Source organism: Lipophrys pholis (genome assembly GCF_963383615.2).
Source record: "Lipophrys pholis genome assembly, chromosome: 16".
NCBI classification, from domain to species: domain Eukaryota; kingdom Metazoa; phylum Chordata; class Actinopteri; order Blenniiformes; family Blenniidae; genus Lipophrys; species Lipophrys pholis.
In genome coordinates, this window is record NC_137634.1 from 21,724,043 (window position 1) to 21,750,515 (window position 26,473).

Genomic DNA, 26,473 nt, shown 5'->3' on the forward strand with positions numbered 1-26,473 from the left:
CTGCAGCGGAGACTCAAGATAAACCATCTTTTTTTTTTTTTTTTTTTTTTTTTATCAGATTAACACGCTGAGCCTCAACGTCTCCTCAATATGGTTCATTACAGTAAAAACATGTAGATGTGTGATTAGAGATTTGAAAGATAAAAACCATTTCAGTGGGAAAGATAAAGAAAACGCCTGATAATGACAACAAAGGGATCAGGAGTGAATACTGGAGGATCACATGGAACGACTGGATCATTAACTTGTCCTTTCTTTCACAATCAGCTCAGATTTCAGCAACAAAGTTAGAAACAAGATGTGTCCAACCAAATCTGAACTTCGCTTAGTGCATTGTTTTAATACTGTGAGGTTCAAAAAAATTGAGGGAAACTTTCAAGTATTTTCCAACTAATTTGCTTGGTTTCTTCATTTTTCCATGTCGGACCTATTGTCGCCACTATTTGGTCGTGCACATTCCTGTTGTTTTTCCCTGTTCCCCTCAACTCTTGGAACGGATTGAGTTCACACAGTTTACCCATCAAAGTTGTGACATGAGGGTGAATTTGCAGAAATTACATGCCTTGAAAAGCGACAGTCTCCACAAAAAAGAAAAAAGAAAAAGAAAAAAGAAAACCCCTGCAGCAGGATTTCGGGTTTACTGCACATTTGTTACATGAAACACAAAAGTCAAGTTGTGAAGTCGAAAGCAACAAAATTCAAAGAGGAAATATGAGCCTCTTATATTAGAAATGTGCTTATTTTTCTTTAAAAACTTCCACCTGTTCTTGTTTTGGAAATGCTTTATAAATTCCCCAGGAAAATTATTTCCCCCAATGATTTAAATCTACTTTTTCATAATGTACTTTTACCTCGAAAATAACAGGAACGCTGAGGTCCTGGTTACTCAATATTTCAAGTGGAAATGCCATTTTTTATGTGTTTTTGTTTCACTATTTAATAATGACATAATGCAAAATCCTCAGAAGTATTACATTTAAAAACAGTACAAACAAAACTAACAACAGCAGTGAGACACCAAACTGATATTAGACCTCGTTTACACAACATTTCAAGTGCAAACACATGGTTTTTGTGTTTTCATTTCAAAAAGGTTTCATGTTTACACAGCAACGAGAGTCAAGTCTGCATACACAAAAAAACGACAGAAACACTGAACAATGTATTTTTTCATGTAACGCCACTAGTGGGTGTGGCTGTTTGTTTTTGTAATGAAATTACACACACACGGTGCAGAGAACAATCTGCTAAAACTTTAACAATGGTGAGTAAACGAATTGTTCTTACTCTCCATCTACTGAGCATGTGCAGAAGAACTATTCACTCCGGGCATGATGCGCAATAGCAACATTTCAGAACAGTTGTGTTTGCCTCTATTTCCACGTCCCTGTCCACACCAGCCAAAACCACCTTTTTTCTCCCAAGCCATTCTTAAAAAGTTTCCTGTCCACACAGGAAGCATCTGCGACACCATGAAGACTACTCATAATGATGTAGTACATATGCCAGGCCCGTAGGTGGCGCTGTAACTCCGCCACAGAAATACACCAAGAATGAAGAAGACACGGAGCATGCAAAAATGGAGAAATCTAACATCTCGCCTTATCAAACCAAATAGCTTCAGTAGCTTCTGCTGCTCGATCTGGAGCTGGTAGTCCGCCATTGTTGTTGTTATGTGACGTCACGGGGTTATAGAGTCACGGGGTTATAGAGTCACAGGGTTATTGAGTCGAGCGATAGGGCAATGACGTGACCCTTTTTAAGCAAATTGCCCATCCAGTTGCCATGCGGACAGGGTCGAAACATTTTCCAAAACTTTGAGAGCCATTTTCTAAAATCTGCGTTTCCAGTGGCTCCGAGCACCGTTGTCGTGTGAACAGACTCCTGTTGACTGGTCTGGCAGTTCACTGTTTCATCTAGTTCAACGAGAGTGGTACTAAGTTGTCTTTTCGACCGATCCTCAGATGACGATGGGTAAAACGTTCACTTTTTAAAATGTATTTCTCTATTTCACAATTATGGCAAATGCAGCAAGTTAAGAACATGTTTGCAAAGTAAATTCATTAGTCGGGTTTGTTTTATGTGTTTTGAAATGATGTGTATTATTTAAATAATGTGCAGTGATCAGACAGGCTTCTGGACGTTCGTATTTGTCAGCTGGGAGACTCGTGTCCCTATAAAAGCTCACGGCAGTTAAACTTCATCAATAAATTTGTTTCCGCCTCTGAGGAACCCTCTGGGATTATTGTTTTACCTCTGTGGGAGAGTTTTTTTTATTGTGACGAGAGACAGGAAGTCCCAGGCTGCGTTGGGGCAACGGCAGGCTACAAAGGTCCCGGCCCAGATTGAAGTATGGACACACGATACCCGCTTTAGCAGAGCGAGCTCCGGGACGTGAATCACCAAACTCCCAAATAAATCACAGAACCGGGACAGAAGCTGCACACTCGGTTTACTTTTATTTGCAGGTCAAACTCCTCGAGAGGCCCGGGTTCGAGTGTGTTTAGCTGCAATTTATGTGCTGAAATAAATTCCAGATTTGACCTTTCACCCCTCAGGTGCTGCTCCAGGTCAGTCGCAGCTTTACAGCGAAAGTCAAAGTACACAAATAAACGAGTCAGAGTGGAAGTCATAAAGCCGATAAGAGCTTTGCTAATGCCAGCCGGTGCTGTGAGAGCCAGCCACCGAGCGGTTGTGTCATACCTGTGTGTGTTTTGTGAGTGTGTACATGTGTTACATGTGGTGTGTGAACATAAATCTGTTTACAGAGTCACTCTGGGAGGGGCCCGGCCTCCTGTTTGGGGACAAAAAGTCCTCATTGCACGGATCAATACATTTTTGAAGAGGAAACTTTAACGTAAAGCATAAAACATTGCCTGAGTTTATGTGTCATTTCCTGTTTCTGTTTTATCAAAACAGGCAAACTCCACTATCATAAATGGTTTATTTTCATCAGTCTTGCTGTGAATTGCAGTCAGTAAACAATCAAGCGTTAGTATTGTGTCTATACTGCCTGACCATTAGAAGCCTGTGTTTTAGGAGGCCATTGCAGCGTTAATGTTATTGCACCTTGTTGTTGTGTTAATGAGATGCAGGTGAGATCACAGTCACTTAGCACCACTGGCACGCCCCTGATTTCAGGCGATTAAGTGAATTGTTGTTCACAGGCCAGGTATTAAAGATTGTACTGAGTAATTACATTTATGAGTTTCATCTGTGTTATAAAGCAGTTAAAATGAGTATTTAGTATCAAATTTACCATCACTGCTTTCGACAAGCTTCTAACAACTTTAACTCTTAATAACATGAAAGTCTGAGAAAATGCTGTTATTACCCACCAAAGCGAGACACGTTATATCCAGGTATGGGCTGTGGGTTAGTGGAGTCTTTCCAAAGCTGAGTGTGTGAAGGAGAGTATAACGGTTCTTCACAGAAACACACTGAGTCCGCCAAGGATGTAATAACATTTTTTTTATCAAGATTACATCAAAACTACTTCAGAAATTTCATCGGAATTTTCACCACAGATAGAAATTAGGCCTTCAAATTATGCAGGTGATCCGGAAACCTTTTTTTTTTTTTATCTGACTTTAGGTCAACCTTTGGTTGACGTCAGAAATCTCTGATCGCTCTTGTTGGATCCGTGTCCCTCTCTGGATAAATCTGAAATGTTGATATTAAAGCACCACTTTTCTATTCACCTGCATGCGATCAGTTTGGGAACAAATGGAACTGAAACTACTGAGTTTGTTTACAGCACCCCCACAGGCCTGGCATAGGTACTACAGCTGTTTTCCCGATGTGGTTTTGTGTGTAAGTACATAATATATATTACATAACATATATAAGCCTTTCTCCTCCATGTTCATGGCTTCTTAGAGGCGATCATTAGACTTAAATGCACATTTTTGAGCTGTAGCATGAAACCATGTCGAGAAGAGAAACCCCCACACAGACAGGAAGAACACGTAAACACCACATGGATTTCAACTTAAATGGACCTTCTGAGCTCAACATGTGAAGAAAAAGCCCGGATCAATCCCAAGACATTCTCCACTACAATTCACCTCCATGTGACCGATGTTATTTCAACATCCTCTGATTCTGATTCTGCAGGTTCTTTCTGTTTGCAGTCGTAGAAGGTTTTTTTTCTCCATGTTTTTCCTGTTTTCTATCATGTTAAGTGTTGCGACATGAATTCAAAACTTTTAGTGCTCCTTTGTTATGCACAGGTTTTTGTTGCTTTACATTTTTATGCTCCTACTAATAGTTTTCCATTAGTTTACGGTTGTTTTTGTTTATTTCCTCTGTGGTTTTGTGGAAAAAAAACGAAGTACAGCATCACATACAGTGAAACTGTCACGAAGAAGAGAAGTCCCATATGTGAAAAATAATTGACAATTTTGCTTTTACTGAAGGGTTGAAACGTTCCTTTCACGTGTTGTAAAACTTTTAACCATTTGAAGTCACAAACTGTAAATTAAAGGACAAATTCACAGGTTTCTTCCTCATCCAGATGTCAAACATGAATAAACTGATAAAATGAAATAAGTTACTTTGAGGTTTATCAGATCAGATATCATGTGAGATATAGAAGAACCCCCCCCCCCCCCCCTTCCCACACACACACACACACACACACACACACACACACACCTCTGACCCTCGTGGTGCCCTCAGGTCCAGATACCATTGATAGCGCACTGCATAGTGATGCTAATGCTAACAGGGCTGGTTGGTGCCTGACAGCTGATAACAGATTGAGGAGGAGGAGAGGCCGCATTGGGGTGAATGATAATGATTTGGGTGAGGTGAGGTTTGGAGGGTGACCGTGTGTGTGTGTGTGTGTGTGTGTGTGTGTGTGTGTGTGTGTGTGTGTGTGTGTGTGTGTGTGTGTGTGTGTGTGTGTGTGTGTGTGTGTGTGTGTGTGTGTGTGTGTGGAGGGAAAGTGAGGTGGACGAGAGGTCAGGAGGAATGTTCGAGGTGTGGCTGGTCGCTCATTAGGCCGGTTCACAGCGGGGACACATTGTGGGGACATCAGGTCCCATTTAGATTTAAATTTCTGACACTCCTCTCCACTAAGGTGACATTTTTTTTAGTTTTCAACTTGCATCTAAACTAAGCTGAATCCGAATTCAACCCCCCCAAAACACCGGGACTTTTCTATATTTTCCACTTCAGATTTGTCAAAGATAATGTTATGACCATTTTCGATTATTCAAATATAACCAATAAAGCAAACGAAGAAGGAACGAAAGCAAATGCTTTTTTTGATTGTCATGTATGCAAAATATTTTCTTGGCTATATTTGGGGAAAAAATTACCAATGAAGTCGCCAAACACTTCGACCAAAGGAAGACTTTCGCTCCATTAGTACATAACTTCAATTCTCCAAACAGGAGATGATTGACGTCACCAATCAGATTTGGTACATCTCTTCAATGACAAAGGATTTTCAATGTTTCTCATGTTCCTGTGTACCAAAGTATTGCCTTCTGCACAGGTAACGTTTGTGAAATGTTTCATAGCAACCAAAAGCTTCTCCGTTGACTCACGAGCACAGTGTAGCAATATCAAACTGACAATTAAAACAATATTCCCTCCAAAAACATTAGAGCTGCTTGCACAAATATTATACAGCTTTTTAAACTTTTTGACCGTTTCATAATAATATAAGGCAACATCCTCAGAAGCACCTTTAAAATCAATGCAAACAACGCTAATAGCAGCGAGACACCAAACAATATCAGACCTTGTTTACACAATGTTTTAAGTGAAAACGCATCGTTTTTGTGTCTTCATTTCAAAAAAGTTTCGTGCTTGGATGGCAAATTTTTTAAAACGATGTAGTTAGCATGTAGGGCCACTAGTAGGCGCTCCACAGAGATAGAGTCAGACCGTTTTTGATAAGTTCCACTGTTATACATTTTTATCATGTGTGCATTTGCTTCTGTTTTCCCGCCAAATGATAACGTCAAACAAAAGTACCTTCAGCGTTTCATAAAAGACAAAAGTCAATAAATCCTAATAAAATAACATTTTCAGAGCTTGAGCGTTAACTGGTATTTACTTCCTCGTGCTTGTGCAAGAAATCCTCCACTGAATGCTGCTTCATGTTTTCTGTCTTGCATTGTGATCAATGCATTCCAAAGTAGTAATCCAGAGTTCAGAGGGAACAAATAACGCTGAGGTCAGAGGTTAAATCTCACACAAGTTGTTCAGCTGTATGGAGATCTGATCACTGGTACAAAATTCACACCATTTTCATGATCGTATAACCTCGCAGGAGCATTGATCAGAAGCTTTTGTCTTTGTTTGCTTGCATGAGCAACTATACAGCAAAGTGAGTTTTGCCTTTTGCGCCAGCTTCAACCAAAATCTCACAGATTTCTCTCGGTCCAGCATTCGGGTCACGTCGGCCATGTTTCCCGACCTTTAGGCCGTCGACTCCTCCGCCGGCGGGGCGCTGAAGTTCCCATTGTTGTGTGTTTGTGTTAATCATTACCTACGATGTTCGTGACACAATGGAGCGAGCTGAGAGGACGGGCTTTGTGATGCCAAAACGCCAAGCTGAAAGAGAGCCAGAGCCGAGAGGCAGCTGGGGGAGGAGGAGGAGGAGGAGGAGGAGGAGGAGGAGGAGGAGGAGGAAGGCCAGCGAGGAGGGTCCCGCAGCAAGAGACCGCCTATTTAAATACACCAGCTAACAGGTTGGTAAGACCTGACGGCTAAATGCTCTGCAGCCTCTGAACCTCGTTTTTCGATGTGTGAATTCAGACACGTGTGGATAAAAGTATGCAAAATATTTATATGTTATGGTAATTAGTTATCATAAATCTACTTCAAATATGAAATCACTTGTTTCAATTCAACAAATCCCAATAAATCCCCTGGCTGTTAATAGGATATTAGCAGTGTTAACAAATAGTCTGTATAAGTACGTAAAATATACATGTTTGCACGTCTATACTTACAAAAAAGCAACAAAAAATATGATTTATGAGAAAATGTTTTTTTTAACTCACAACAAAATTTTAAGAAATCGTAAAAAGAAAATTGTGTTTTGATTGTCTTAAGCTAAATTTCACATTGCAGCAGTTCAAAACGAGGATAATAGATATGAATATAACATAAACAACATGAAAATAAACCACATTAACAAAATGAATATATCGATAATATCATAGAGAGAAAATACTTTTTACTGGCATTATGAAGGTTACATTTCCATTTCAGGATTTAAAGCCACATTTTTCATTTCAACTTATTTATAATTTGCTACACAAAAGACACAAACAGGCCCGTTTGACTGCAATATTTCGGTATATAACAATATATAAGTTAAGTTTTCCCCGACTGGTTTTGTGTACGTGAGTTGACAACAAGCCACTTTAAATAGCACATTGCCGTCTCATGACCGGATAGTGTCTGTTGATGTCTGAATCATCATATTTGAAAGAGTTTAACTCATGCTAATGGTTGTAAACTGTTCGTTTACTGTTTTTCAACCACAAGAGGATAAGCACATCTTTATTAGATATAACTGATTGAAATATAACTGAGTTTCTCCCTCGAATGCGACTTATTGTAGATGCTCAGCCTCCCGCTCTCCAGGCACACACCTCCACACAGCCAGCTGTTTACATGAAGATGGATATCAATGACAGCCACTGTTTTCTCCCTTTCTTCTTTGGTTCTCTAATCACATCCAGCAGGGGAGTCCCCCCCCCCCCCCCCCCCCCCCCCCCCTCTCCCTCACAGAAGGCTGAACCCTGCCTGAACCCTGCTGCTTTAATTAATCTCACTGACTTTGTTAATTATTTGTTTGGCTGGCTGACTGCCTGCAAGTGTGTGTGTGTGTGTGTGTGTGTGTGTGTGTGTGTGTGTGTGTGTGTGTGTGTGTGTGTGTGTGTGTGTGTGTGTGTGTGTGTGTGTGTGTGTGTGTGTGTGTGTGTGTGTGAGCACGTCACTCTTTGAAGTCTTTGGGACGTACGCCACGGTTGAAATAGCTGACGCGGCATTGATAACCTCGAGCTGAGGAGGAAGAAGAGGAGGAGGAAGAGGAGGAGGAAGAGGATTCACTCTTTTTATTCCCAGCGAAAATCTCAAATCTGACAAAACTGAGGTTCCAGAGAAGTGAGGCCACATACTGTGTGTGTGTGTGTAAGTGTGTAAGTGTGTAAGTGTGTAAGTTCACACAAATTAAAAGCTATGATTTGTGGTAACTTAGTGTTTCCAACTTGTACTATTTCTTCTGAAGTAAACTCTACTTGCTCTAAGTGATGAAAACTAGACCGACACAAACGCTCTGCTATATTCCAGTGAATCAAAATGAGTAAAATATACTCAACAAATAAGTTCTCAAAGGCCAACAACGATTCTTCATCCAGATGAAATGAAAAAAGCATGGAAAACTATTAATAACTTCGTTTTTCTATTGCAGAACAGCTCATGTTAACTGAGTAAGCTTTTGTTTTGAAAGTGCACAGAACTTAGTTATAATTAGTCTTTACAACAAGCTGATGGTTCATCTTCAGTTATTCTTTTCAATTAAATACCATGTTAACGTAGTATTAGAAGCAGGTGATAATAGTAATGATACATTGTAGTATGAGTAGAATTGGTATTATTATTAGAAGTAGTAGTAATAGTAGTATCAGCAGAACTAGTAGTTTAGTAATAGTTTAGTAGTAGTAGTAGTTGTCAGAGGAGGAGTATCAGTAGAAGTTGTAATAATAGTTTAGGAGGAGGAGGAGGAGAGGTAGGAGGAGGAGTACCAGTAATAGCAGTAGTGTAATATTAGGAGTAGTATCAGAAGTAGTAGTAGTAATAGTAGTGATAGTGATAGTAGTAGTAATGGTGGTATCAGCAGAAGTAGTAGTAATGGCAGTGACAGTAGAAGTAGTAGTAGTACTGGTAGGTTTATTATCAGTTGAAGTAGTACTATAAATAGTTGTAGTAATAGTAGTGATAATAATAATAGTAGGAGGAGGAAGAGTATCAGTAGTAGTAATAGTAGTAGTAGGAGTAGTAGAAGTAGAAGTTTGAGTAGTATCAGTAGAAGTAGTAATAGTTGCACTAATAGTTGTAGTAACAGTAGTGGCAGAAGTAGTAATATTATTTAATACTAGTAGTAGTAATAGTAGTAGTAGTAGTGATAGAAATAGTAGTAGTATTTGTCATAGTTTAGTGGTACTACGTGTGAAAGCTTTAGCGTTTGCATTTTAAATCATTTGAAGTCTTTCAAGACAAAGCAGAGAATATTTGAATGTTTGTGTTTTATTGTTTCCAGTTTGTGGACATTTCTTTGCTTCCTTCATGTAATAAAGTGTTTAACAATCTATAATTACTAATGTGAGACGACCCGGTGACTCTGAACGGACCGATGTGAGAGAGTCTCTGACCAGGTGAGCGGTCAGCTGACCGGCACTAGCTGCCTGCAGCCGGCAGGCTGAGAAAGTGCAGCAGGAGACGGGCGGCTGGGAAACAGCACCGCCGCCTCCACGGCTCACTCCTCTCAGCATGTTTCTCTCTCGGAGGTGTGACCGTCGTCACGTGAGCAGTCAGTCAGGTGACAGGAGCGGCACGTTAACAGGACCCTGTATTGTTCTCATGCCACGGCAAAACACACACTGTGAAGTCAAAACACTGCAGGTGTGGAGAAACAGCTTCACCTGGCAAAATGACAAGACAATGGAGAAGCTTGGTTCAAAGTGTGGAACATCCTCATACTTGTGATTTGATATGCGTGAGCTGGAATATCTCAAGTCATTTGGGTTTTATTCTTTATAATTCTGCCTTAAAAGTCATGGAAATCAAAAATATTGTTTTTAATAATATTGCACTTCATAAGATCAAATGAGTAAATTTGACACAAAAACCTAAGATATATATTTTGTTATGAAGCAGTCTTTATTGCATATCACAGTAGATATATATACAAATGTACAGGTCTACAATAATCACAGTAAATGTATCAGTAATACACAGTATGCCGAGATGTTGGGCTGGCCACCGTGAAGGTTGTATCTGATGCCGGGGAGAAAATTAATTTGTAATGACATTTCTTTTATCTAACCTTTTGTTTATAATGCTATCGTTTACCTTGACTTCAATGGACCATGTTTAAATGTTATACTTCAATTCATTCTAATGGTTTATTTATGTTTGTAATGGGATGTACGATAGAATTTCCTGAAGTAGCATAAACTCTATATAAAAATGTTTTTTGATTAACAGGAACTGAAACCTTCAGATATATACGAGCAAAACTACATGCTTGCAATTGATTGCAACATCAATAATAAACACATTTCTAAAATGAGCAATCAGCAGATAATTTATTAGAACAAAATGTATTTGAATGTCAATAAAATACTGCCTTTCTCCTCATTTGTGTGGATATCATTTATTATAATCTCTTCAAGATATTTAATCTCTGGTGGGATCGTCTTTACCAACATTAATGAAAAATTCACTCCTGAGCCAGTTTGCCTGCACATTATGGGATTAATTTTCATGATCCATGTTTTGTCTCACCTCTCTATTTGTGAGATTCTGACTTTGTCTCTGGTTTCAGGCTCCTTGTTTGCCCTCGTCGTGTCGGATTGCTGCTCTGATGTGTTTCACCTGGTGTCTGAGTGTGTGATTGTCTTCACCTGGTGTCTGAGTGTATGATTGTCTCCACCTGGTGTCTATGGGTGTGATTGTCTTCACCTGGTGTCTGAGTCTATGATTGTCTTCACCTGGTGTCTATGTGTGCAATTGTCCTCACCCGGTGTCTGAGTGTGTGATTGTCTTCACCCGGTGTCTATGTGTGTGATTGTCTTCACCTGGTGTCGGAGTGTGCGATTGTATTCACCTGGTGTCTATCTGTGTGATTGCCTTAAAAAGAAAAAAATATGACAGAAAATCAAGAAAAGGAAGCAAATATGTCGGATGAAAACTTGATTGTTAACGTTATATTCTTCAAGAAGTTTTTAAATAAGGAGTTTGAGTGTCAGTTGGTATGTATGTAATCAATACACTGAAACATGTAAACCAAAAATCTCTCTGTATTTCTGAACTGCATGTTAACGTGAGATCAAATTTTTATACGATCTAAAAGTGTTCTGAATGAAGACCTGTATATATTGTGTATCAGTAACCACAAACCAACAATCACAATTGTGTTTTATTTACACGTTTACACAGCCTAGACGATATCGAGACAGAGAAAGAAACAATCACACTGGAAAAAGAGCAAAGAACTGTTTTTTAATGTTCAAATAAGGAAATATGCAACTTCCTGGAAATCAGAGGAGCAGGTTTGACAAACACCCGGCGAGCCACGCTGCGCTACACTTTAAATTTATTGCAAAGTGGCACAACGACAGACGATATAATGAGTGGAAACATTGCTCCCCTTCAGGCCTCAGGTGTGGATGTTGATGCTATAATTGCAAAGCTTAAAGTATCAGGGTTGACAGATATGAAAAATATCAGATCAACACACGTGGAAATGCGCCGTAGCAGCGTTTCAGACACGTTTCCACTGAGATGGAGCATTTTCCAAAAAGTCCTCCCTGCAAGCTGTTTTCGATAAGTTGCATTTTCAGTGGAAGATACTGACACCGTTGCTGTCAAACGAGACTCAAAGCCACTGTGTCAGCGGGACTTTGTAAAAACACCCACAATGCATCAGCGATAGGAGAGTTTTTCTTTGGACATTTCACAGTATTTCATACCAGAACGTTTCATTAAAACTGGTTGTATGTTGAGATTGTTGTCATTTCCTGTAGTAATTGTTTGTCTTTGTGAAAATATAGACACTTTCATCAACAATAAATCACGAGTTTGCAGGTCCAATTCCTTATCCATCCACATGTTGAAGTGTCCTTGAGCAAGACACTGAACCTCAAACTGGGGGAACCGATGGCCTGGCAGCTGCCTTCATTGGTGGGTGAATGTGATTGACAATGTAAAGGGCTATGGGAGCTTCTTCAAGCAGTGGAAATGTTCAAGTTTAAATTTAAAGGTTATTTTGGTATTATTTTACAAGTCTGACCCACTCGAGATGAAATTGGGCTTCATGTGACCCCTCAACTAAAATGTGTTTGACGCCCCTGATCTTAAACAACATCCTCCCTACGACACGCATCCACCACTGACCTCCTCGGTGCGTTCAGCATAATAATCTATTAGTGTATAAAATGTACTTTCAGCAGACGGACGAGCTGTGAAGTGTTTACAGAGGCTGATACAAGCCAGCGAATGTAAAGGCATATTTCAACACAACGAATGTACATGTGTATGTTGTTAAATGTAATTGGTTGGCAACGGGGGGGATTACTGTCGTCCAAACACACTGTGTGATATACCCAGGATGTACGTGCGCAGACATGTTTGGTTAACCTCAACACTCGGGCTTGAGCGAACGCAGACTGCCGGCTGCTGTATTCTGGAGGAAATCCGGTAACGTGTTGCATATGGGAGGTATTATTCATGATTACAGTTCAATAAACAGAATGAGAGGATGGAAACGGATCTGCGGTCGGACTCTTCCTCCTGACCTCGCTTAACTGGGAATCTCTACCTTCACTTCCTCTCAGATCTGTTTTGAAGATGGAGGGTCGTGCGCCTCCTTCTTTTACGATACCTTATGAGCTATTCTAGTGTTTGTGGGGCTCGGGGTTGAAAATGTGCAGATTTCACTGTGTGATTCAGAGAGTTTAGGCAAAATGGACGGTGTAAAAAAACGTATTCCTCTTGTTGGCGAGTCCCGTCCAGGTCTCCTCCACCCCGGCAGCCTGCTGCTATGAAGACATCAAAGGTGTCACAGAAGCTTTTTCTTCTGGGCCCGCCCCCTCCATTGGGGCAGGAAGAGAGCGACACCCCCAGCTGCAGCTTTACAGCCACAAGCTGCAGATCACACACACACACACACACACACACACACACACACACACACACACACACACACACACACACACACACACACACACACACACACACACACACACACACACACACACACACACACACACACACAGCACTTTGGCTTAAACTGATGTGGATATACCTACTATAATGTTAGCTGCAGCACAAAGTAATGATATGTGTTGTTTACTCAAGTGAAAGTGCAACGTATATTGCCAAATGAAATTGGGACGCTGAATTAAATCTTAAAAAGAAATAAAGAATGCAAGGATTTTTTCATTTCATGGACATGTGATTTATTCCTCAATGAAACATAAACAGCAGGTCATCTGGTCCTAAGATGGAAACTCTCATCAACCAGCCTCTCAATGTGTTTTTGCATTCAGGGGGAACATGCAAACTCCAGTTGGAGGTCAACCCAATGTGTGTGTTTCAATTTGAAGTAATAGAGTTTTAATATTCAGTTTGTTTTCCTGCTGTTTTATCATGAAACATGTCACTGGAGGGAGTTCTGGACGCGTACTATGTGAGGATATTTGGTTTGATATAAAGGTCAGTTGTGTTTGGCAGGTATTTTATGTTTAAATGTTAAATTTTAATGTCAATCACAGTACCAACATATTACCCGTGAAGCTCCAAACGAGATGAAACTCTAGGTTTTTCTGTTTCTCAGACAGTCATTAAACACCACAGGTGCTGTTCTGCAAGTTCTTCATTATCCTTCAAACAACAACCCGATACTCCATTCATCTCTCCCTCCAACACCTCCTCCACCTTGAGGAGGCCCCCCTCTCCAGTGCAGATCCCTCCCAGTAATCCCCTGGATCAGTCCCCCCTCCTCTCAAACCTCCTCTGCTTATTAGATCAGGCCCTCTGTCAAAAAGCAGGGATCGGGGGCCTCATTGTTTGGCCCCTGATTAAGAGCTTCTCACACTGGAGGATCAGGCTTCACACTGGCTGAAGGAGAAGGAGCCGGGGGTAAGAAGGAGAGAGGATCTTTCTTTCTTTTTGTCTTGGGGGGGGTCTTATGGGCCACATTGTTGCAGGGCTCAGAAAGGGCTTCTTTTAAAGGCAGGTTTGATTTGGAGGACAATGGGATGTTAGACGATGAGGGAGTTAAAACTTAAGCTCATAGTTTTCGGGCCTGCGGCCTTACACTTGCCCACTCCGTGGAGATGCCACAGTTCATCTTCAGGAGTGAAGTCAGTGAAAACATCTTAATCAAACTGTCTGATCAGAACAGGCTTAAAGAAGATGTATCACTCATCATGTGACATGTGATCTCTTATCCTAATTGTTTTTGGTGTCTAATTTTCAAATGATTTTACTGCAAGAACTCAAAATGAACCTTTCAACATAGTAAAATTTGTAAATATGGAGTTCCTCAAGGTTCTGTAATTAAAGCAAAGTACACAATGCTATGGATGGATGGATGGAAGCTTTAAGGTTGCATTGATGGGTTATGTAAGGATCATCTCAATAAAACATCAGAGGATTTTTTTGACTCCGTTGTCGTTTAAATGGCGGAAAACGACGTGTTCTGGAACATCTCGGGCTTCATCCTGTGTAGACAATGGAAATATTGCTGCTGCGCATGCACATGTTGGTCTGAAACCTTTCAAAAACACTTCATCCGTGATTTGTGTGTGCCGTTAGAAAAATGATGCTGCTCTGATAAAGTTTGAGGACAATTAAGAAACACAGTCATCACGTTGGAGGGACTTCATGAAGTCAGTCTCAGGTTCATAAACAACCTAATGTTTCTACACAAAGTACAAGTGGTGAAAGATTAAACTTCCAAACCAGCTGTTTAGCAAAGGCGAACCTGCTTTTGTGTGTCCAGTGATCATAAACTCTGCGTCCTTCTCCTCACTGCTGTTGGTTTTTTCATTTCACATGGAGACGGAAGCGAAGCCGTGATCCCATTCAGTCTGAACTCATATTGTAATCAGCCCGGAGTGTTAAAAAGACGTAGGTCCGAAGCGACAGTGATGCGGCATTCCAGAGGGATTGAGGGAGCATGTGGGAAAAGCAAACCGAGGTGTTAATCTCAACAGAGTGACTCCCCTCCCTTCATGTCCCATCATCCTCTGAGGGGGGATAGTCTTAATCCCACAGCCTCCCCATTCAGCCCCTGACACGGACCGAGCCCTCTGCACCGTCACCACGTCCACAAAGGGTTAATTAAAGCTGGTCAGCCTGGAATGAGACGGGACCTCTTGTGTTTATTATCAATGCTGATTGGATCAGGGAGGAGGAATTTGTGGAGGCATGCACTCAGAAGATGGATGAAGACACCAGAGAATTCCTGTTGAAGCTGTTTATATTAAGGGGTGAAGAAGAAATTGGTAAACGATGTGGTTTGACCATTATTTGTCAGGACAATGTACAGAAGTGGACTGGAACAGATGAAGCCTTCAAATTTAAGCTGTTTTCATGAACGTTGAGGTTTTCTCTTTTGTAGTGTGTAAATAATCTCATTTCTAATCCCACTTTTTAGTGGTCCTCACTCGTTAATGTTTTAACTTTAGGGCCCCTTTACACAAGAACTTTTCCAAGTGAAAACATAAGACTTTTGTTGCGTTTTTGGGGTGTATGTTCACACAATAACAGTGTTGGAGCCACTGAAAATGCAACTTTCTGAAAAGGCTACAACTGCTTATTCGCTCCACGGTCGTAATAGATAGTTTGTCTGCACATGCTCAGTAGATTGACAATAAGAGCAATGTTTTCATCCAGAGTGTCATGACTCCCAGTCTCTATTCTCCTGGGACTTGATCGTTTTATAGTCTGCGTTCTCGCTTTGTTCATCTTTATAGTGTATTATTTAGCTAATAACGCAAAACTAAACTAATATTGAACAACTTCAGGTTCTTCTTTTCATTGCTTATTGTCTGTCCTATACGTTGTCCAGCCATCCTCCTCCAAATATTTGGCCAAAAGAAGGAATAAATATATATATCAGGGTATCATTTTTGCAAATTTAACTTGTTTTACAAAATCTCCCTCATATGTAATGTATAGTTGCAGAAAGCATCAAAAGCTAATTGCGAAACAACTTTCCCTTCAAAGGAAAGAGACATTTGCAGATGACAAGATGGAACAGATTGTGTAAACAAGCCCCACACACACACACACACACACACACACACACACACACACACACACACACACACACACACACACACACACACACGATGACGGACAGAGAGAGTGAGCTGGTGACAGAGACGGAAACACACCTTCCTCTTAGTCTGTGACAAAGAGGTTTTTTATGGATGTTTGGGTATCGCTGCTCTGTCGAGCGTGAAGAAAACAGCGTGAGGAGACACCTGGTCGGCTCAAACACTCTCCTCGTTTTCTCCTCCGAGACAAACCACAATGAAGCTGGTGCGTCATGGTCAGTTAGGCTTTCTTCACCACACAAAGCCTGGAAAGCTGCATCATCTCCAGCCTTTTTTATATCAGTCTTCTGTAACTGCTTTATCCAACTCATCGTCCCAGGATGCTGGAGAGGATCCCAGCTGACAAAGGTGGGAGGCAAATGAGATGGGAAAATATAAACAACCCCAACAATTGACCTGCATTGAATGTTTTTCTGACCATAGTGTTCACTGTCCGTCCTGATTTGTGACTACCCTTACAACAACTACGACCACCCACAGTTACTTGTTGCTTCTTTAAAAAGTAATTAAGTTATTTTACGATGTCGGGGCTGTTTAACGATTACTTGCCATGTCTTTTGGCCTATTGAGGCTTTTAGCAGGTTTGTATCAAGTCTTGTTGTGTGTTTTATGTCTTGTTGTGTTTCTTCTTAGTCTGATCCGGTGGCTTTATTCTTAATTTTAATCTCGCTTTTCTTAGGTCTGTCTTAGATCTTCGTTTTTCTGAGGCCTTTGTGTCTTCTCTCCTATCATCTGCCTCTTACTCAATCCTCATGCTGATTTTTTTTGGCTTTTATTACTTTCGGTCTTGTTTCAGATTCTTGTTTTGTTCCAAAACTTGCTATCTTGTGTTGTACAAACTCCTGTTTCCCTGAGAGGCAGCAGCTCCACATCTGTTTCTATGCAAAACTGAAGCATATTGAGTCTACCAGGGCTTCGTTTACATGACAACGTAGGCTAGTTTTGCATTTACATGGCAACTTTTTGAAAATGGTGTCAGTTTGCATGGAAATGACAGGAGAAAGAATGACAACAGGACAACTTGCAATCCTTGCAATACAGCCGCGGGCTGTGGGCCTCTTAAGACCTCACTGTTGGGTTTGTATTACTTCTAAATAAAACAAAGTTGATGCTAATTGAGCTGTTTGTTCTGCTTTTTTAATCAGCAGAATTAAAAAAAGGAACTGGAATTGTCAAACTCTTCTCAATTCCCATCCCTAGTTTTCAGTGAGTCCGAGCACCGTTGTCGTGTAAAACGACACCCAAAAAGGCAACGTAAGTTTCTGTTGCCTCAAACGAGAAGCTCTTCTGTTACTAATAATGTTGATCAGTTACTAACATGTTGCTGTTACTTTATAACTAGTTAACTAAACTCTAACACCTAAACAGTCGGTCCATGCCAACACAAACACATGTATCGTGTGTTTTATTATACTGATCCTGTAAAATAAACAGAAAAAAACTAAGATTTATTTTTTAGCATCACAAGTTTTCTTTGAGTTTTAGGGAGTGCAATACCTCCCTCTTAATGAATTCAGGGTTTGATTCACTGTCTTTCTCTCCGAGCTTACCAGGGGCTCTGAATATAAAAAAGGTTTGTTCTTTCCCATCCCAGACAATAGGAAGCCGTCTCTTCCCTCCACGTCGCCGTCATAAATATCTCAGTTCAGAGGTTGACAGCTCAAGCTTGATTCATTTTCACGCATGTACATATTTGGACTGGATGCCTGTCAAAAACAATTATATTGGTCCCCGCAGGATTTCAGCCTCCCGTCTCCCTCCTGAGAGGCGTCTGCTGTCAAGACTGCTCCGATGATTTTCCGGAGTCAGGGTGTCCACATCTGTGCCTGATTAGCACAACAATAAGGCTCAGCAACCCCGATTTAATGAGAAGGCATCTTCAGCCCGCACTGGAGGACCCCTCTGACAAAGATGCCATACAACCACTACACACAAGTGTTTTCCTCCAGATCCATTAGGCATAAATCTGCAATCACTGCCACATGGAGGCCTGACCAGAGAGGGGAAAATCTACACAGCAATTCTCTGTAAAATGGCTCTTTTGTGTTGTGAGTGGACAACACTGTAAACTGGAAAATTAAACCAGCGCGGACACAGAATCCAAGAAAAATGAAACTGTGACACTCTGCCAAAATTAAAGGGGGGGGGGGACCTGGCTCTACAGCGCGCTGCGATGGACCTTTTCATTTGAACGGGAGCTTGTGATGCTTTGTTTTCCTAAAGTGAAATTACCAAAAAACTTTCCCATCTGTGCGGCCTGTTGTTAGCGGTGCCTGAGAAGCCTTTTGTGTGGATGCAGGGAGAAAATTACACACAAGATGCTCACAGACTCACAAATATACAGACATGTGCTGTATGTTTAAATTCCTGGTGTTTTAATGACGCTGTCAGAGCAGCCCAGACAACTATGGCTCTGTCATTATAACACACTGCCTCTGTGTGTGTGTGTGTGTGTGTGTGTGTGTGTGTGTGTGTGTGTGTGTGTGTGTGTGTGTGTGTGTGTGTGTGTGTGTGTGTGTGTGTGTGTGTGTGTGTGTGTGTGTGTGTGTGTGTGTGTGTGTGTGTTACTCATGTTATGGGGACATAAATCTGTGTATACAGTCAGAGTAGACAGTAAAAGCTGGTTCCCAACGCATAAATCAAGTAAAAACATTAGTTTAATGACAAGCTGAGTATTCAAACTGGTTAAAATCTCCGGAAAATGTCCCGTATTTAGCACATTCTTGCTCTCACTCACCATTTTAGCAACTTGGGGTTCGGTGTCTTACCCAGTGATGCGTCAGCAGCTCATGAATAGTCCCACCCACCTCGGGTTCCAGACGACCCGCTCTACCACTGCTGAGTCACAGTCAACCCACAAAGTTATTGATGGTTCGTATTGATGGTACGAAAAAGCACCCGAGTGTATACCGTCGAAACAAAGAAAATTTCATTGAATAAAAAGATTCCTTAAATGATGGGGTGAGGGTTAGGATGAGGCAAGAAGCAAGTTTGTATGTAAGAAACAAGTGGAAGTCATCGCGATGCTCCTGAAAGACATGAAAACACATCAGTCATCATCTACACATGCACATTACAGACCACAGCAGAGTTTAATTTAAGCAGGTAAGAACAGATTCTTATTTCTATTATGCTTTCCATCTCCAAAGGTGTAAAACATTTAGTCACATATATCTGGAACTCAAAAACATAGTCAGCTAGTTCATATCATGATGAGAATAACCTGTGAAATTCTTGAAATGATCTTTAATGTACACACGTCTATAGTGTAATCAGCCAGAAACTAAGAAAGATTAAACATCTGTGCGCCCCTGGTGGTCACTTAATACGTTCAGCACTCTGGCTTTTTTTTCTTTTTCAGATTTTCGATTGTCATGTGGTGCTGAATCATTAAATATATTCAAATATTTCACATTGTAATAACAGAGAAACATTTTCAACACAAATAGTAAAAGAGGCACTCATTTTCCTCTGTGTTATTCTATATTAATTAACTTCACAACAACCGGCCCTTTAAGAATAACTATCATGGTGATGTGGCCCCAGATGAACGTGAGTTTGTCACCTAGATAGTCGGTCTTCACTTGTACGACAACTTTTCAAGGGAGAACGCATCGTTCTTGTGTTTTTGTTTCATAAAAGTTTCATGTTTACGATGATGCAGTTTTCATGTTGGGCCACTAGTGGGTGCTGTCGTTTGTGTTTGTAATAAAACTACGCACAGAGTATCGTTTTCGCCCGTTTACATGTCTACGGAGTCGGAGCGTTTTCGAAAAGTTCCACCGTGAGAACCCTTCACCAAAAACCAGAGTCCGTGGAGAAAACTCAGGAGCTCACAAAGAAAACTTGCAAACTCATGAAATAAGAGCATCTCAGCTTAAACGTATGCTATTAGCTCATAAACCTCATGCTACGTATTTAGAAATAGTTTTTGGATGCGGTTTTATTTGGTGTTTTGTCTTCTGAGTGTAACATCACAAATCATTCCTGGCGTCTTCTGCTGGCCTCACATATTTCCCGTCGTCATCATGGCAGCTCAAAGTCGCCCCAGCTGATTCAGGGAGTGAGCAGAGTTGACTCAGCCCGCCTCCGTCGCCGGTTCGTAAATGGTCAATTAATCTCGATCCCTGAGTGTTTACTGGTCTCCGTTAGCCAAATGAGAGTAGACGTCTCCTCCCTCCCTGGGCTGTAAAATGAAGAAATAGTGTTAAGAAAGAGACTTGCTGATTGGCACTGGCGCCCTGTGTGGCCTGGGAGGAGCGGCGGGGAGGCGGGAGGGCGGCTTTTCTCTGTCAGAGGGGAACTTTATGAGCCCCTGTAATCACCAGGCGTTAAACTCAACAATTAGGAGCTGCTATTTTGTCGCAGGTTTATTGCGGGAGGCGAGCTCGATGCGCCATCAGCTCAGGCGAGAGGCAGGAAGGTTGGAGATGAAGTATGAGCTGGCAGGCAGGATAGTTTAATCAAAACCTTGAAAAGGGAACTTTGAAGATGGACATCTTGATTTTTTGCTGATTTGTTTATCTAAGGCAGTTTATACTCTGCAAGAACTCTGTTAGGAAACACCAACCTGTTGGAAGGAAGGTGCCTCAAGATTAATTATTTTGTTGTGATTTAATTTACCTAACCTAACAAAGGAGAGGTACTTTACCTAAGAGTACCAGATGACGCTTTTAGTGCTTCAGCCTTACTCGACTTGACTCGCCGCGCCTTTCTAGTATCTGGTACCAGGTACTTTCGTGGTACCTGCTCGGCAGAGGTTCCAAGCGAGAAGACGATGTGATGTCGGCAGACGGCAGGCCGCTGATTGGCCGGCGCGTCATGACACAGATGAGTCAGGAGAGCGACTCGTGGGCCCCGTAATTTTTAAAACTCGAATTTTTAAAATGCTCACAAACGGAGAGAGACTCACAGAAATAAACCCCGTGGAGCAACAACGAGGTGCAGATGTTTCTTTGTCTAGTGGCGACCAGAGGACTCAGCAGGAGCTCGACGGAGCGACATGCTACGAGTATCAGGAGGTCTCCGAACCACGGATACCACCGGTGTTTTGGATTAAGCGGTTTCCCTGTTAACTGGTGACCAACTTCCTTGACAGTCCCTTGACACAGCAGATGTTAAAAACCCAACCAAAACCCGTAGCTGTCCTGATGAAGTTAAAAGTATTGTACCGCTTGTTTGTCTTATTTTAACATCCGATTGTGGCAGAAGTCACCAGTTAAGTCACCAGGGGCACTAGTTAAGCCAAAACACCAGATGTTGAAGCACGTCTTTACACGATCGCAACGATACACATTTTGTAATATTATTAATAAATATATAAAAAATACATACTATTTCATTTATTATTTGAGACGATATCTAATACATGCTCGCTCCGTATCAGGAGATACAAATTTTATCTGGGATGTTTACTTGTGCACAACAGGGAACGCCACTTTATTGGAGTGGAAAACAAACCAAACTGAGTAGAGGCAAGGCAAGCTGAGTCGAGTAAGGCTGAGTAGGTACTAGTGGAAAAGTGCCAAAACTTTCTTTCAAATGTTGTACCTGTCCTCTATGCCCTGTACTGATAGTCCAGTGAGAATCAGGAGGCGGAGCCAAGACTCTGTAGGAAGGAACAGGAAGTGATGTGGGAAGGACAAAATGGCAGCCAGTGAATGGCGCAAAGCTGAGAACAACTCAGGAGGAGACTAATGTTTTTGGAATGATCTTCCCTTCATGTTTTTTCCTTTTTTTTATTAGATGGATGGATGGATGGATGGATGGATGGATAGATGGATGGATGGGTCCCATTATTAACTTCTCATCAGTCATCATAAGCAGAAAGTCTCAGCTTTCCTGACACCAAGCAGGTCCTACATTTCCCTTCCCTGTTCTGGGTCAATCCTGGTATTTCTTATTCCAGTTCAACACATAAATCACGGATGTAACTGTCTGGGAGCATTTGAAAGTGGAAGTGTTGGATTATTAGCTCACCGGCTTCATAATTCAAAACTTCAGCACAAGCCCTTCAGGGTTCATAATCTTTTCTGAAATCAGTCTTGGTGTCTTCAGGTATGTTGAAAATGCAGAACCTCGAGGAAAAGCTTCCTCCCACTGACCTCTGCTTATCTAACCTGCCCCGGGACCCTTTCCCTGCCTCCCGAGGGCGACATCGCTCACACAGCTGTCACCCAAGGGTGCTCCGAGTTAAGATGACCCCCGAGTTAACGCATAACTCTTCCCTGGCCGCTCAAAATCGTGATATAAGATTTGCGCCTGTGGGGCTTCTGTGAAAGAGAAATATTTTCTTTTTTTAGGTTTCCGTTTTCACTGTGCAGGCATGTTGGGAAAGAAGGAAATCCCTCAGATTGCAGTCGCAGCTTTAGGGATTATAGAAACACATACGCCCTAATAACTGTCCGAATGCAGAACAGGAAACAATGTCTTATCTCCTCTGAGAAAATATCAGTTAGTGTTTTGTTCTGTTCGAATCCTTAATGACAGTCATTCCATTACAGAAACAATTTAATCCACTGACAATAGAAACATTACTTTACACAAATAACAACAAACAAGCAGCAAACTACTGAGTCTGAACAGCATGTGTGTGATTTTCTGTGTGTTGTGTGAGAAATGGGAGGCAGGTGTCCGGGACGATCACATGAACTCTCCTGAGAGGTCCTCTGGTCACACAGGTCAAAGGTCAGCACGCACTTGTTTGCACATGTGCACAGCTGCACGGATTTTAGTCTGTAGGTGCTTGTTTGCAGGTTGTGTGTGTGTGTGTGTGTGTGTGTGTGTGTGTGTGTGTGTGTGTGTGTGTGTGTGTGTGTGTGTGTGTGTGTGTGTGTGTGTGTGTGTGTGTGTGTGTGTGTTGGACCCACAGCTGCAGGGCGGCTGGACGGTCCTCTAGGAGGTTTTTTTAAAAATAACAAAACAATTTTCTTCAGTTATGGGAAATCTGGATTTGAGCAGTCCAGTCAACTTGCCTTCTTCTTTTGTTTTATTCTGTCAATGTAGATTAAGATGTTTAGTTCAATCATGTTATTTGGCTTGATTTGTTTTGTACATATATTCATATAATGAAACGTATTGCTTCTGTCATTGCTTTTTGTCATCTTGGGGTATTTTAGTTTGATTGACGATCGGTGTTATAACGTGTGGATAAATTCCTGTATTTCTATTGCAAATAATGTAGTTTGGGTAAACAGATCTTTCAATTGTATCTTATTAACTGAGCCTCCACGATAGAGCACGTCTTCAAATTGATCAATGCTTTGTTGTGTCACGTACCAGTAAATGTTAAGAGTCTTTCAAATGCTTTAAGGACAAATGTCCACTTTTTAGTAAATGTAAATCAAAATATCATGACCTTAACATGGAGGATGGGCTTAATTCCCATGCTTTATTTATTTATTTATTTATTTATTTATTTATTTATTTATTTATTTATTTATTTATTTACTTGCTTACTTGCTTACTTATTTATTTATTTTTGGTTGAAACAGAAATGTTTGAAAGGAGGAACTGTATTCCTATGTATAAGACTGTACATATATGTATATATTCCTTCTTGTTTTTCCACTTCATTATTATCTTAAATTGTTTGGAATATTTAGCGCTAACAATAATTCACATTTCTCCAACCACAAAGTGGTCGCATTTGTTCAAAAAAATTTAATGAACCGACAAGAACGTAACGGAACAAAAACATTTGTTTTCTCCTAACAAAAATCATCATCTCAAATCCGACATGAATTCAGTTTGTGATGTTTTGTCACCTCTGACCTTTGTGCGGGATTTAAAGGGGACATATCATGCTAAATCCACTTTTTTAGCCCTTAAATGCATTTTGTTGTATATTTAGAGTGTTTAGAAGTACAGAAAAGTTCAAAGTAGTCTCTTCAGGTGCTCCGTTGATATCTTTATATTCTGTTTTGGTCATATTTTGCGATCGGTTTCGATTTTTCTATTCTCTATTACGTTTTTTGAACAATGACGTCACAGTATTCTCAGCGGAACTGCCAAATTAGGACATCGACATTTCGAGCAATCCGCCATTTTTGTTTCTCGCTGTGATTTTGTAGTCCAACCGAAGTTACGAGAGGATAAGTCGAAATGTTCGGTTGTTGGATGTAGTAACCCACAAGCTTCGTTACACCGTCTCCCAGCATCAGAACCTTTTCGAAGTGCCTGGTTGAGTTTTATTTTTCACAGAAATGTACCCACATCTGTGGGTAAGGTCATTTTTGTGTGCGCGAAGCACTTTAAGGACGACTGCTTCAGCAACCTCCGCCAGTATAAAGAAGGATTTGCCGAAAGACTTGGTCTGATTGAGCGGTCAGTTCCTTCTATCTATGGAGACGACGAACAGAGCACTTCGGTAAGCTGTATATAACGCTAAAAAGTGTGATGATAAGACGTCCCTGTCATTGTTTTGTTAGCATTAGCAGTTGCACCGTCTTCATATGTTAGCGCTGTGTGCTCGTTTTAGATTATAATGTAACTTCTGTGTTAAATAGTCGTTGTAATACAGGCAGTATTGTAGTCGTGGGCATGGATGGAGAAGTTAGTGTAAATATAGTAACACACCATTGCGTTACATCCATATGAAGACGTTGTTCTGTAGGTGCATCATCGTCATTTTCATCTCGCTCCGCCGGGTCCGACTCTGGCTCCAACATGTATGGCTGGATGGACAAATCTTCCGTTGTTGACATTTTGTAAATAATGTGTGAATATAAAGTTTCTGCGCCGCTAGATAATTGTATCTGTTCTATCAAACTACAAAGATGGCCGAACAGGGTGGCGTTGAACCGAGTGTGACCTCTGCAACCTGGAGAGGAGGAGGGGTATGAAGTGTCTCATTTGCATTTGAAGAGACCGCCCCAAAACGAGTTGCTCTCAGAAGCACATCAGAAAAGGGGTTGAAAAGGGGCCTGTGGAGCTACAATAATGAGGAATTCAGACCCAAGCATTGCAGTTTCGCGTTGTATAGACCACAACTGTATGATTTATATGTAAAAAGGAAGGATTTAAAAGCATGATATGTCTCCTTTAAATCAATGACCATGAAATCTTGATTTAAAAAAAATAAATAAATAAATAAATCTGTGGAGTTTAATATGAATATGTATTTTACTGAAACACACTTTTTACACTCACTGTAATATGATGGGAATCATAAAACTGGTTTTCATGCAAAATCATTACAATAACAGGTTGCCGGGCAGATTCTGTATTTTTCCTCAAAAGTTGGCTCATCTGTGGCTTGAAAACAATTCGTGCACACAGGCCTCTATGGCGCACCCTCACCTCATTTCAAGTGGTTTTCAGTGGCGGGTTATTACACATGCCAAACACTTCATGGTATGTCGCCCACGGACAGCAGTAACGGTCCCGAGCTAAAAATGTCTGCACTTTAACCACATCTCATATGTACGAATATGAAAAACAAAAAGCAAGCTCCCTCCCATCCTGTCTGGGTCTGCTGCATCTGGACAGCCCACACTGATCCCAAATAAGTGACAAAACCATGACTGTAAAACTAAAAACCTTCCAAATAGCACACACACACTCACTCACACACACTAAACCACCAGCGGCTTCATCAGACACCTGACGAACACGCAGATCGGAGCAGTTCGGTATGGAAGCAGTTTGAGCTCTTGGCCTGAGTGGTGAACCGTGTAGTTTCGTGGTGCCACGCGTCTTTCCTGTGTTGGTTTATGGATGTGTGGCGACCTAAGTGATTCCAGGCCTGCGTGGTAGCGCTGTGACGCAGATCCAGCCAAAGAAAACCCTCCAGACAGACGTGTGTTTGTGTGTGTGCGAGCGTTTTTCTCATAAAGAAGGGCTGTAGTCGCTGCTCCAGATTGTGAAAGTGAGGACATTTTGTGTGTTTGCGTTTGAACAGGGATAACTTTGCGAGCGTGTCTATTTTTAAGAGCTTAAAATATTTGTGCTCGTGTGTCTTCGTATTCAAAGGGTCACATTTACCGAGTATTCAGGAGAAATTATTAAAAACTCCTTCCTAACCTGCAGACTGCCTGACTTCCTTTGTGCGTGGATCGCCGTGTTTGTGCGTTTTGAGCAAGCCGCCATCCCCTTTTGCCCTGGAATTGCAGTTATTATGTCCATTAATTACCTGTGAAATGGTTCTCAGGCTGAGGCAGGACGGCTGCATTCAGGCTGCATTCAGGCTGCCAGCAGGCGATCCGGGCTGGCACCCAGCCACCGGGGCAAACATCCCCACAACGCACGCACGCTTAGATTTCAGATTTTAATCTATTAGCACATAATCCAGCTTTTATTTATTGGGACTGCAAGTGAAGGGAAATTCATTCTCAACCAGAGCACAGCGAGAAATACACAAGTGGAGGAAAATG